Source organism: Pelophylax lessonae, assembly GCF_965119305.1.
Source record: "Pelophylax lessonae genome assembly, chromosome: 2".
NCBI classification, from domain to species: Eukaryota; Metazoa; Chordata; class Amphibia; order Anura; family Ranidae; genus Pelophylax; species Pelophylax lessonae.
The window spans coordinates 676,278,129-676,291,260 of record NC_138769.1 but is presented as its reverse complement, the minus strand read 5'-3'; the positions used below and the strand labels follow the sequence as shown (position 1 = coordinate 676,291,260).

At 38.7% G+C, this 13,132-nt stretch overlaps 1 protein-coding gene across 2 annotated transcripts in view; it reads left to right on the top strand.

The window, feature by feature from the left end:
• Positions 1–13,132, top strand: part of CNTN5 (contactin 5) — a 2,223,160-nt gene that overhangs the window by 569,089 nt on the left and 1,640,939 nt on the right. The gene's annotated exons all lie outside the window — the stretch shown is intronic.

Here is a 13,132-nt window from a genome sequence, read left to right as displayed (position 1 = left end):
AATATCAAGACTTGTTAAATTTTATGTAGAGCCAGTTTTGGATAGAGTAGAGAATGGATAAAACCCAGTGAGATTATTTTTTTGCTGTCCCATCTGGAAATTTTCCCTTCTCTTTTTGTCCCAGAGACATAACGGGAAGTGAGAGGAAATTGCTAAAAAGCAGGAGGAAATGCCCTTTCAGAAATTTGTCACGAAAAACAGATTTATCTCTGCAAAGTTTTAGCCACACTTCTATTTCTGGTGACAGCTGTAGCACTATGGATTTTCCATCACTTTGTGCCTTGATGATATTGGTGTCCAGGACAAATGGAAAGGATAATTCTACACATGCAGCCAAAAAATCCTTCCCTACTCTTTCCAAAAAAAAAAAAAAGTTTTGGTTTTACATAAATTTTAATTAAAAAATAATAAAAATAATAAATAAAAACAAAAACATAAAAACAATGTACAGAATATGATATTCCCACAAGGTTATTGTATGCCATATTCTGATACTCACATGTTCTTGTCCAGCTGTGGATGCCTCATCTCAATGAACAGTCACTTCCAAACATGTTGGCAATATCATTAAGACCCTGTTCACATAGGGGCAATGCTACTTGCCGGGGCAACCTGTGAAGTCACGGTGCACAGCGCGCACCGCGACCTCGGAGCGACATGCACGGACTTCATATAATTGAAGTCAATGCAGGTCGCTCCAGGTCGCCCCAAAGTAGTACAGGACCCTTTTTCTAAGTCGGAGCGACTTGTGTCCCTCCTATTAGAACGGGTCCTGTGCTAATCTATGGCAGGCGACCCACGGCGACTTGTCAGGCGACCCAGTGTGAACCGGCTCTAAGTCTCTCACTGCTTCCATAGGAATAAAAACCACTTAATTGATCTAGCACAACCTCAGGATACTCCAGTTTTGCCCCCAGGGTGAGCTTTTTCTCAGCACAAGGGAACAGGAGGAAATCATGGTAATTATTTACTCATTGCAATTCTGCTGATAAAATCTAGATCAGCCATTCCTAACCATGATTCTGTGGAACTCAATAGCTCCTTCAATAAAATTGTTTTAAGGGTTCCCTTGGGGTAAAAAAGTTGTTACGTTCCCTCGTACTTTACTCAATAAAAATGTGTTTGGAACAAAAAAAAAAAAGGTTGAGACAGGCTGATCTAAATAATAAAAAATAATCAACTGAAAAGCCTAAAGATGAGCCATTCTTCAGCAGGGTTCCCTGGAACCCTAGGACTCCTTTAGATGTGCGAGGGGTTCCTTGAGCTCCAACTCAATGGTGTCTGCATAATTCCAAGTCTAACACCTCTTGGCAGAGCAAGCATCATAACACCAATGATCTTTTTAGCTCTCTGGGGTAAAAAGATTGAGAAAGGCTGATCTATATAATCAAAAATATTTTTTAAAAAAGCCTACATTGAACTCCACTAGGGGGCAAAATGCATAAGAGAGACTAGATGATGGCATGACCTGGGATTGTGCTGGACTAATAAAGTTGTTTTTATTCCTACAAAAGTGTATGATTGTTACTTGTTTTACGTTATATGTGCAAGCCATATTCTGTTGCTGAATTTAAAATTAATTTTTGGGTTGTCTTCCGAACAATTTGGAGTTCTGTAAACATGTTTGTGTGAAATTAGACTGTTAATATAGTGTTAAGGTATTTACTCACTTACCCTTGGTAAATAAATATATTATCATTACTGAAGGGAAACTAGTAAAACATCACTGCCAAAAATTGCATTATTATGTGCTGTCTGTGTTTTTTACATTTTTGGTTTAAGATAAATTATTTGTGTTCTGGCAAATAGGGACTAGAACTAGTTTTGCTGTTGAGAGATTTCTAGGTTCTCTACTGCAGTTCTACAGTTGGTCAATTTTGTTGCGCTGTGTTCCAGCAATTGATTCTGCTCAGGCAACTGGAATAGATGCTTCCTGTAGTTTTAGCTGTCTACCAGACCTCATGGGAAACCGTCTGAAAGCTGACTTTACATGACAGGTGTGTTCATATGGGGTGTTCATCCTAATGATGTCTATATAGATAAGTAAAGGGCCAGTGCACCCAAACTTATCTCAGCATTTGTTAGCTATCAGAGGGTTAAGTTACTAAACCGTTTTCTATGTGTCTCAGGGACTCCAGTGGAGAGATCTCAGCAAGTGGTTTCTAAGGCTTACATAAATGCAGGGCCAGATTTCTACATAGCAAATATAGGCTGTGAATGCCCTAAGGCTAGGTAGAGCTCCCAGGAGCAGCAAATAATCTCACATGTATCTTATGTCTGACTGTCAATAACACATTGCCATGTATAATAAAAGAATCCAAGCCACACTCTGGCCTACCTGTGCCATCCTTCCATCCTCCAATTTTTTGCTGTTCCAATAAAGTTGGTGCATTTTTATGGTACTTTAATAAACTTAAAAGAAGCTCACTTGCTTTCATCCATATGCGTTCTTACCTGATAGACTAAGACAGCTGACCCAGCTATTTTAGTGGTCATTTGTAGATGTACTGATGCACAGTAGGTAAAATAGCGTTTTATACTCTCAGCTGGAAGTGGCACAATGCAGTTGGTCTAGGGTGGCATAAAGCATAACTTGGACCCAGAACACATGTGAAAATTATTAGGAGCTTGTTCTCAAACTTTATTTTATATTATGGAGAATGCAGCATGAGGAGTAAAAAAAAAACCCTGTTGTAGCTTTAAAATACACCTTTTCCCAGACTATATTATTCTTATTATTTTTAAACAATGTTAAAAGAGCTAACAAATTAACATGAACACCTGTAGCTGCATGTACTATGAAGTAATGCAGTCTCAACTATCGTGACAGACTCTGAAGTTTGGTTTGAGTTGGTTTCTAACAGCTCACAGCACCTGTTGGGCATTCACATTAGAAGGCTGCCAAGTCTCTACCACCAGACAACAATTAGAGGAAATGTGCTGTTGCAAATTTTCCTGCAGCTGTATGAGCCAATAGGTTATTTTGCTGTTTGTTAAACATATGTAAATAACTTTCCATAGTCAAGGGACAGGTGCAGGTGAAGAGTGGGACTTTGTAGTAACCGATTTAGGAACTAGGTATTATTGCAGTTACATTCCCTGTGTTGTTGCACCAATCGGAAAAATACAATTTCCTGTTCTGGATCACACAGCCTCTAATGCATGCTGTATCATCCCCTCTGTATTGCATCACAAATGTGAGAGTGCTAATGTGATGAAACACTGCATTAGTGAGCTCTCTGTTTATCTGTGATTAATCTTCCAGCTTGTGCCTGTGTCAGATCTAAATACTGTGTAGCTCTACCCGCATGAGCACTAGACTGAGAGACTCAGGTATTGTGGGATATATAGTTTCTTCACAGGAAGTGTCAGTTCTCAGACTACAGACAGAGGTCATGCACTAATCTGTTCAGTGCTATACCACCTGCCTCATGTTTCAACACAAACTGAAAGTTCTGACACAGGAATATGAAGATTTACTCTGCTATAGGCTGTGAACACAGGGTGTCAGGGATCAATTCACATATTATGCAGGTGAAAAACACATGGTGCAGGTAGGAAAGTTTTACAATCCTCAAGGCAAATCAGTCCTCCAAGCTATTAATATTATTGATGTATCACTTTTTGGGGTCCTGAATCATTAATGTTATAAAATAGTCATTGTGTTGTCTATACAGCATTGTCAGAGCTAATTGTGAAGAAGTTATGTAGATTTGACAAATGACTTGTGTGTATGGGTCAACCGCATCAATATGCATTGTAGTCCAACTCATGGAAGTGACATGGTGCTTTCCAACAACTGCATACCAATAGCTACTACTGACTTGGATAAGGGTTGAAAGAGTGTTACAGTCGCTGCTGGAAATGCCCAAAGAAAGCTTGATGTTAAAAGGCAGGTGTGTTTTTAACAGGGGGCAGGTAGGTGACAAAGAGGCTAGCAGCAGTGATTGGTCTACGTAACAAGAAGAAAATGACACAACCAACTTTAGCCCACAACAGTAACAAAATATTGGCAATATACATATTAATACATCAATGTTCATCGGCGGTGTTATTTTATATCTATATCAATAGTTGATCCTATATTCCCTGTCCTTATTTTATGTAATATATATGTCTTTGTGCAATGTGTATAGAAGGTATGCATGACAGATTCTTTTCACAACTCAAATCAAAGATATTCAAAGAAACTTACATATTTTAACTTTTAAAGCATATGCTATAAAACTTTTGAAACCTGAAACAGAATAGAGAAAGAAAATGTTAAAACATTTAGTGCACAATGTATCCAGTAAAATAGCACATCTTGAATGGCATGTTATTAAATTGTAGATGGATATGTAACTAAAAGCTTCATAGGCAATGTATTGAGTTGGGGTAAGAATGGCTGTTCAGCCCTAGTTGTGTTGTTATACTCTAAAATAGGTTTTAGGAAAAGAGAGAAACTGTTGTTAACATCTCTATGGAAGCTTTTATCTGAGGTTGAATTTTACTAAAATGTTTGCTCTAAACTAGAAGGAAAGTGCTTGGATATGGCCTTTTTGGTAACTACCAGAAATGAGAGGGATATTTTAATGCTACGTTTATATGAGATGTATTTTCGATGATTAGAGGAAATAAAAAAAAAATGATATTTGTATTTCTTCGGTGGAAAAAAAAAAAAAAAAAAAAAAAAAAAATATATATATATATATATATATATATATATATATATATATATACACCAAAAAGGAGAGAGGCACTCACGGATATTGGAAGGTAAATGCACAATGACGGTTTTAATCAACCTTTCGACGAGGCACGGGCTTGTCTTCCTCAGCTTGTCCTTGTCAAAACATTGATTAAAACCATCATTGTGCGTTTTCCTATCGAGGCCCTTGAGTGCCGTTCTCTTTTTTTGGTTTATATGCACTGCACTCTCCGCTGTGCACCCGGGCCCATTTTTTATCCCTGATTTGTGTGTGTGGTGACGGCCATTGGATTATATATATATATATATATATATATATATATATATATATATATATTACATGCAGTACATTAGTTATGCTAAATTGCTTAACCTCACTGGTGGTATTCCCTAGTGTGGCTCGGGGTGGAATTTCAGTGCCATTAGCGGTAGCCCCGATCCCCACTCGGGGTACCGCCAGGGAGAAGTCGCTGGATCCTGGAAGAGGTTACTTACCTTGTCCCCGGGATCCCGCGATGTATTCCGGCAGTGGTGTACGGTGGCCGGATCTTCGGCCTGATGCTCTGTGCCCCAGCTTCCGTTCCCTGCGAGCGTCATGTTGCAGGGGGGTGGAACCGGCAGCAAATTCAAAAAGTAAAACACACAAACACACTGATATATTGTAATCCTATTGGATTACATTACTAAATAAAATAAATTGACCTTAGTTTGCCTCCCAGTGCCCTTGCCTGCAGTGTTACTGTACTATATCTATCTATCTATATATACTTTAACTTGTATATAGTTATTTATTATATTATAATTTATGATTTTGTGTTTCAAACTTTATCACATCTGGAATGTCTACTAGAGTCTTGTTTGGTCAGGTTTAAGTAAGTAATTACTAAGAATTGTAGGCCTACAATACAGAACTCCAAATTTCCATGCAAAAAATTGTACCGCTTTTGGTACAAAATTCCTGACATAATCATAACGCCAGGGAGGTTAATTGAACTTTAATTTTTATTGGCTTTTTAATCCATTTATATTTGGAGTTGGGGACTGTGAATAAAGCAGACCTTCTATTTTAATGCAAGGTGTCCTAAATAGTCTTACCTACAAAGTTTGAGGATGAATTTCTGCACAAAGGCTTTAGCTATAGAGGTGAGTAAGGGTCATTTTGCTTGTTTTTGTACTGCTTGTTAGGAATGTGTACATTTTAGAATTTTCACAGTCTGGCCACAGTTCTACTTAAAGTTACGTACAATATATTAGAAATGATGAGTGGATTATACTAAACCTGAGCACCAGATTGTGAGGGCAGATCGGATGAGCTGACAATAGTTAATATTTTTCAAAGCTGCTTATTGCTATTAATAAGATTTTGGAAGTACTTTTTTCTTAAGTTGTAGGAGTGTTCAGTTTTAGAAGAATAGCAGAATTCCACTTCATATCACTTTTGTGTCAGACTGGTGGCTTGCATTTAGCTACAATTGAACTTCATCTGTCACCGCCGATCAATATTTTCTTATATAACAGTAGGCTTGGCAACCTGTGGATCTCCATCTGTTGCAGCATTACAAGTACCAGCATGCCATGCCAATCACACTGTTTACATACATCAAAATGCAAGGATTTAAATAGTATGTACGTCTGACAGGTTTGCTTGTGAACTTTTCGTTTTTCTTCACTTGACATATGCTTTATTTAATATTGCAATTTAAATATGTAATAACATATCTTCTATGTGAACTTTTGCAACTTATGGCATTAATAGCACTGGAAGTTAGTGTGCTACCAAAGTCACTGTTAATATGTGTTCCAGAATGCCCTTAAGAAACAATCAAAGGTGCCAAGTAAAGTCAGCCAATTAAACGTCCCCTCAGTTTACCTTAAAGTGTATGTAGACCAAAGAAAACATATTATTTGTTTCAATCATTTTTTACATTTTTAATTTACAGTAGAATTTGAGGGGAAATGTTCAAAAGCAACACAGACAGCAATAAAAAGAAAAGAATAATGAAGAAAAGACTTTGACTGAACATATACTTTAATCATTTAACTCTATGAATAGCTACAATTATGGACTTTACAGGCACCACTTTTAGTTAAAAGCGTATACATATATTCAAAGTGTTTATAAACAACATTAAAAAGATACCTGTGTATAAATCATGAAAACTTCACCCCAATCCACCACATACAAGACCCTGTTCAATTGGGTGTTCCCGTGCACAGTGACCATAAAGGTAAACCTCAGCAGGGTATCCTAATATTGTGGGGCTTTTGGATGAATATGATCTACATGTTTTTGCAAAGTGTATTGCTTCTTCAGGAGCTTGAGTACATAAGTACACCATATTACCAAAGGTATTGGGACACCTGCCTTTACACGCACATGAACTTTAATGGCATCCCAGTCTTAGTCCGTATGGTTCAATATTGAGTTGGCCTCCCTTTGCAGCAATAATAGCTTCAATAGCTTCAACTCTTCTGGGAAGGTTGTCCACAAGGTTTAGGAGTGTGTCCATGGGAATGTTTGACCATTCTTCCAGAAGCGAACATTTTTGAGGTACGGCACTGATGTTGGAGAGAATGCCTGCTTCGCACTCTCTGCTCTAATTCATCCCAAAGGTATTCTATCTGCACTGGTGCGCAGTCATGTTGGAACTGGAAGGGGCCATCCCCAAACTGTTCCCACAAAGTTGGGAGCATGAAATGGACCAAAATGTCTTGGTATGGTGATGCCTTAATAGTTCCCTTCACTGGAACTAAGGGGCCAAGCCAAACCCCTGAAAAACAACCCCTCACCATAAACCCCCCCCTCCACCAAATGATTTGGACCAGTGCACAAAGCAAGGTCCATAAAGACATGGGATTAATTAGTTTGGGGTGAAGGAACTTCACTGGCCTGCACAGAGTCCTGACCTCAACCTGCTATTAGGATGATTTAGAGTGGAGACTGTGAGCCAGGCCTTCTCGTCCAACACGCCTGACCTCACAATTGCGCTTCTGGAAGAATGGTCAAACATTCCTATAGACACACTCCTAACCCTTGTGGACAGCCTTGCCAGAAGAGTTGAAGCTGTTATAGCTGCAAACGGTAGACCAACCCAATATTGAACCCTACAGACTAAGACTGGGATGCCATTAAAGTTCATGTACGTGTAAGGACAGGTGTCCCAATACTTTAAGTAATATAGTGTATCTAAACAGAGAAAACATAAGTAGTTACAACCATATACATACATGTCAGTATTAGAATACATTTCATCGTAATAAGCAACAAAGGGTATGATGCTTATTATGATGAAATGTATTCTAATACTGACATGTATATACTGTATTTGCCCCCTTAATGACCAGGCCATTTTTTGTGATTCGGCACTGCATTACTTTAACTGACAACTGCGCGGTCGTGTACCCAAATAAAATTGACGTACTTTTTTTTCCCACAGACAGGGCTTTCTTTTGGTGGTATTTGATCACTTCTGCGTTTTTTTGATTATGCGCTATAAACAAAAAAAGTTCAACAATTTTGAAAAAAAAAAGCAGCATTTTTCACTTTCTGCTATATAACATTCCAAATAAAAAAAATATAAAAATCAAATTTTTTTTATCATTTTTGGCCAATTTGTATTTTCCCACAAAATGTTGGGGAATAAAATCCCAATAAGTGTATTTTGATTGGTTTGCGCAAAAGTTATCGCGTCTACAAACTAGGGGAAAGATTTATGTCATCTTTATTTACTTATTAATTTATTTTTACTAGTAATGGCAGTGATCTGCCATTTTTAGCGGGAGTGCGACATTGCGGCGGACAGATCGGACCCCTAACTGACATTTTTGACACTTTTGGGGGGACTAGTGACATTACTACAGTAATCAGTGCTAAAAATATGCTTAGGGAAATGTGCCAAGTATGGCAGGGTGACTCCAAACATTCCCACTTCACAGTAAGTAATAAATTCTGCTTACCAGAACCAGTTGACCACTATGCTATAAGTGGCCCCATCAATCGCAAGGAAATAAAGTTCTCCCTTAGAACCATACAGCCAAGAACCTATCCCCAGACAATGTTTCTTATGACGAAACATGTAGGGTGGGGCCTATGACGGTGACGTCACCACGCTATTACTCTCTGATTCATTGGCTATGTTTTTTGAGCCCGGAGCACAGAAGGAAGTCCTGTAGGAACGCCGCGGACCTTGTGCACATTTATTTTATATTGTTGGACGAGTTTTACATATGGATTTTTTAAGGGCAACTTATGATTTTTATTAATAAAGTGACATTAAGTACTACACTATTCTAGTGTTCTTTTTTTTCTCTGCAATCACTTGGAGTTTATCGAGGATCCTGAGTGGTTCCAGGCTGTATGGTTCTGAGGGAGACCTTAATTTCCCTTGCGCTTGATGGGGCTTGATATTTTAGTATCAATTGTTTTTAGCGCTGCACTTTCCTTTATTTCTTGGGTGTGGTGGCTTGGGGTGAATTTTTAATGATTTATACACTGGTCTCTTTTTAAAGTTTTTCATATCTAATTTGAATAAACGTATATACTTTTAACTATAAGTGGTGCCTGTAAAGTCCGTATTTGTAGCTATTCTTAGATTTCAATAATTGGAAGGATGTGGCATTTTTAGCATCTCAATAGTGTCCACTGTTGCCACCCTGTGATCTGTGATGGTGCGACTCTCCAAAATTTTTATACTTTATTCATGCCCTAATCAATCAAGTACTAAGTAAAACCCTGAAAGATTTAGCTTAAAAAAACAAAAAAAAAATTTTATATGCCTGAGTATTCTTAATAGCTGTATATCTGCAGTGTGAAATCATGTGCACTGCTGCCTCTGATTTCTGGTCCTATGAGATTTGAAGTGAGATTTGGTACTGCCACTACTATGCTGCTCACTTTCCTTACTGAATGGGAAGCTGTACCTGAAATCCTACAGTGCAAGAATCTCTCCTCTTCTGCTTTATTCATTCTGTAAATCTCTGCTTTCCTCACCTGTCCTGCTGCTTCATGAATATTCTTCCATCATTCATTAATTTACCAGCCATTAGGGGGCATCTTTAAAACAAGGAAACAGAGGGGTTCATTTACTAAAGGCAAATAGACTGTGACATTGTAAGTGCAGTTACTCCAGTGCTTAATAAATTAGGTAAAGCTTCATTTTGCAACGATTACAGAATCACATGCAAGGAAAAATAAAAAAAAATAAAAAAATTTTTGCTTGCTTCTGTTTGAATGATGGAAGTCATTAGAGCTTCCCTTTTAATAAGCTCTGGAGCAATTGCACTTGCAAAGTGCACAGTCTATCTTTAGTAAATCAACCCTAAACCTGTGCTCTTGTACCAAATGTATAACTTGAAAACACACCCAAATCCTGAAAACATTATATATATTCTAAAAGCTCAGACCCTGTTGAATAATAGGGTCTATTTGCCATTTTTTTGTCAAATTATTTTTTGCGCTATTGTTTATCAAATCTACATTTAAAATAAAAAACACTTAAATAAATTTAAAGCACAAAAACACAATATTTTTTTGTAAATTATAAAAAAAAAAAAATAGGTTCTGTTGAGTAAAGAAATACCAACTGTGTCAAATCCTAAAATTGCATGCATCTGCGAAATGGCAGAAAACTACAGTACTAGAAATTGTTCATAGGCAATACTTTAAAAGTGATTTAAGGACATCACTTCAGAGTTAATCATGAATGATGGCCCTAGAGTAATTGTTCTCACTGTGGTATGTGTGGTAATACCTAATTTGTTTTTCACAATCATCGTTTTCATGTACGTAGGTGTAGGGGGGCTTCTACAAATGTGTTTCTCTGTTTCTATATATTTTTTTATTTTTTTATTTATCTTTTTTTCTTTTCTACTTAACATTATTGCTGTTACAAGGGAGCTGACAAGCAAAACGGTGACATTGAAAGAGTTAAAGCTCAAAAACGTTGTTAGCACAATCAGTTCTGCTCACCAAGGCTTCTTTGCCATTGGTAATGCTTTTATCAACCTGTCATTAAAACTATATTCCAAGATAATGATGAGCCAGCAGGGATTAATTAGCCACGTCAATTATAAAAAAAAAATGAGCATTAAGTTCTATAGAAGTGTGCCAGAATTTATTGCATTGTCTCATAAAGGTGGCCTGTAAATGAGAACTTCAAAGTGTGTACATAAATTAAATTGGCAACTGCATTTCAACATTGGGACTAGTTAGTATCGCATATTTTTTCTAGTCACAATAAATCTGGCTGGATGTCACCAACTGAGGGACTTTAATTAAAATAAAGGATATTACTTAATTGTTCTATTAATAAATGTCCCTTCTATCTTTCACATTCATTACCATGAATGTTACCAAATAGTTTCAGTGCTTAAAACATCTGAAGTAAGACAGATCCTGTTACTCATCCAGCCAATCGGAATCTCCCTTTCATTTGGCACTGGAAACATAAAGAGGACCCTGGTGGTGTAGGCAAAAAGAAATCCTTCTGTCGACACTTCTGGCATTAGACCTAAATGTGAAGAGGAGCCAAATCTCCTTCTATAGAGTATACAACAAGGCCAGACTGCTAATGTGGCACCTCTGGTGATTGTCTAAATGGCTGAGGTTCCTAAAGTATTTGGGGGCTACCTTATGGCTGGTTTTAAAGCATGAGTGTAATAAAAATAAAAAAATCAGCAAAAGGGACATGCTTGTTAAGTCTAGGGCGTAGAGCAATGGTTCTCAACCAGGGTTCCGTGGAACCCTAGGGTTCCTCCAGAGGTTGCTAGGGATTCCTTGAGCAATGAGCAATTTCTGCCTCTCAGATAAGTTCCCCTGACGCCATTGATCTTTTTAGCTATCTGGAAGAAGATAATTCTTCCCAATGTCCACAAGTGTAAGGAGCATTCATCCCACTGACCATCACACTAATGTATCATGAGCTGTAAATATAGTCATTTTTAGCAGGGGTTCCCTGAGACCTGAAAATTGCCGTATTTATCAGCGTATAACACGCACTTTTTTTCTCCTGAAAAAATAGTGCAAACAATGGGTGCGTGTTATACGCTGATATTTGTTTTTTTAGCAAGGTGGGGGGGGGGCGGGGATCGGCGGTCTGGAGGAGTGGTGTTAGGCTGGCCGCTTCACCTCTCCTGGCCCTGGGACAGCCCTGCCAGCAAACTCTGCAGTTAAGAAAAAATCACTGCCAGCCCCTTTCTATAAATCCTTCCTACGTTATATCACTGTCATGTCAAAATGGGGCCTCTAAATACCTTGCTCGTTTCCTTCTTTTTGGCCACTCTCCTCCTCCCGCTCCTCCTCCTCTGAGTGTAGCTTCAGATTGGTGGAGGAGAACGGTCACATGACCGGCCATTCAATGTCAGAGGAGAGCGGTCACATGATCGGCCATTCAACATCAGAGGAGAGCGGTCACGTGATCAGGTTTGAAATAACGGCGCAAACAAGGTATTTAGAGGCATCCTTTAACTATGACACTGACACAATGTAGGAAGCTTCTATGAAAAGGGGCTGGCAGGGATTTTTTCTTTTACTTTAGAGTACGCTGGCAGGGCTGTTCCAGGAGACTGGAGGTCTCCTGGGAGTGCATGGGGGCTGTGCAGTTTAAAGGGGCTGGAGAAAGGGAGAAAAAGTTACTGTACAAACCCAATTCATCTCCCACACACCTCAAATCCCTCCCAAGTCCCACAACTACATTACATAATGTAGGGGCTCAGCTGGGAAGTACTGGGGTGTAGAGGTACTAGAATGGAGACAGTGGAATGTATGACTCTTGACACCACCTCCAGATTCAAAGCTGCTGTGTCCTACTGCGCATGGGGGAACTGTGTAATGTAAAGAGGGGCTGTATAATGAAAGAGGCTGTGTACTGTTATTTTTAATTGTTTAAAATGTTTCTTTCCTGAAACTTCCTTCTTAAAATGAAGGTGCGTGTTATACGCCAGTGCGTGTTATACGCCGATGAATACGGGATTTCAAGGGTTTCTCCACATTGAAAATTTTGAGAAAGGCTGGCATAGAGGATACGGCTTTAATACTTACCTTATTCCTCACTCCCCATCCACTGACATTGTTTCTTCAATCTGACACTTCAGGTTGTGGGTGGGCTCTTAGAATCCTCATATACAATGCATTACTATTGGTCCTGAATTGTACCTGATGCCGTCTCCAGCTGGAACACCTTACAGACGAGGTTTCAGGGAACCAGGCACATTGATGGAAAAAAGAGAAAAGGAGAGCTGGAGGAGGCCTGCCAGGGTAAGGAATGGGGTAAGTAAACCTTATTCCTCCACCCCTAGACTTGATGGGAATTTAACCCTTGCAGTGCATTGGCCACTGCAAGGTTATGTTTCTTCCTGCCTGGAATGTGGTTGAACTGCAACAAGGAAAACTCAGACAGGGCTGTGCTGTATGACATAGCTGAGTAAATCTCAGGACTGCATGAT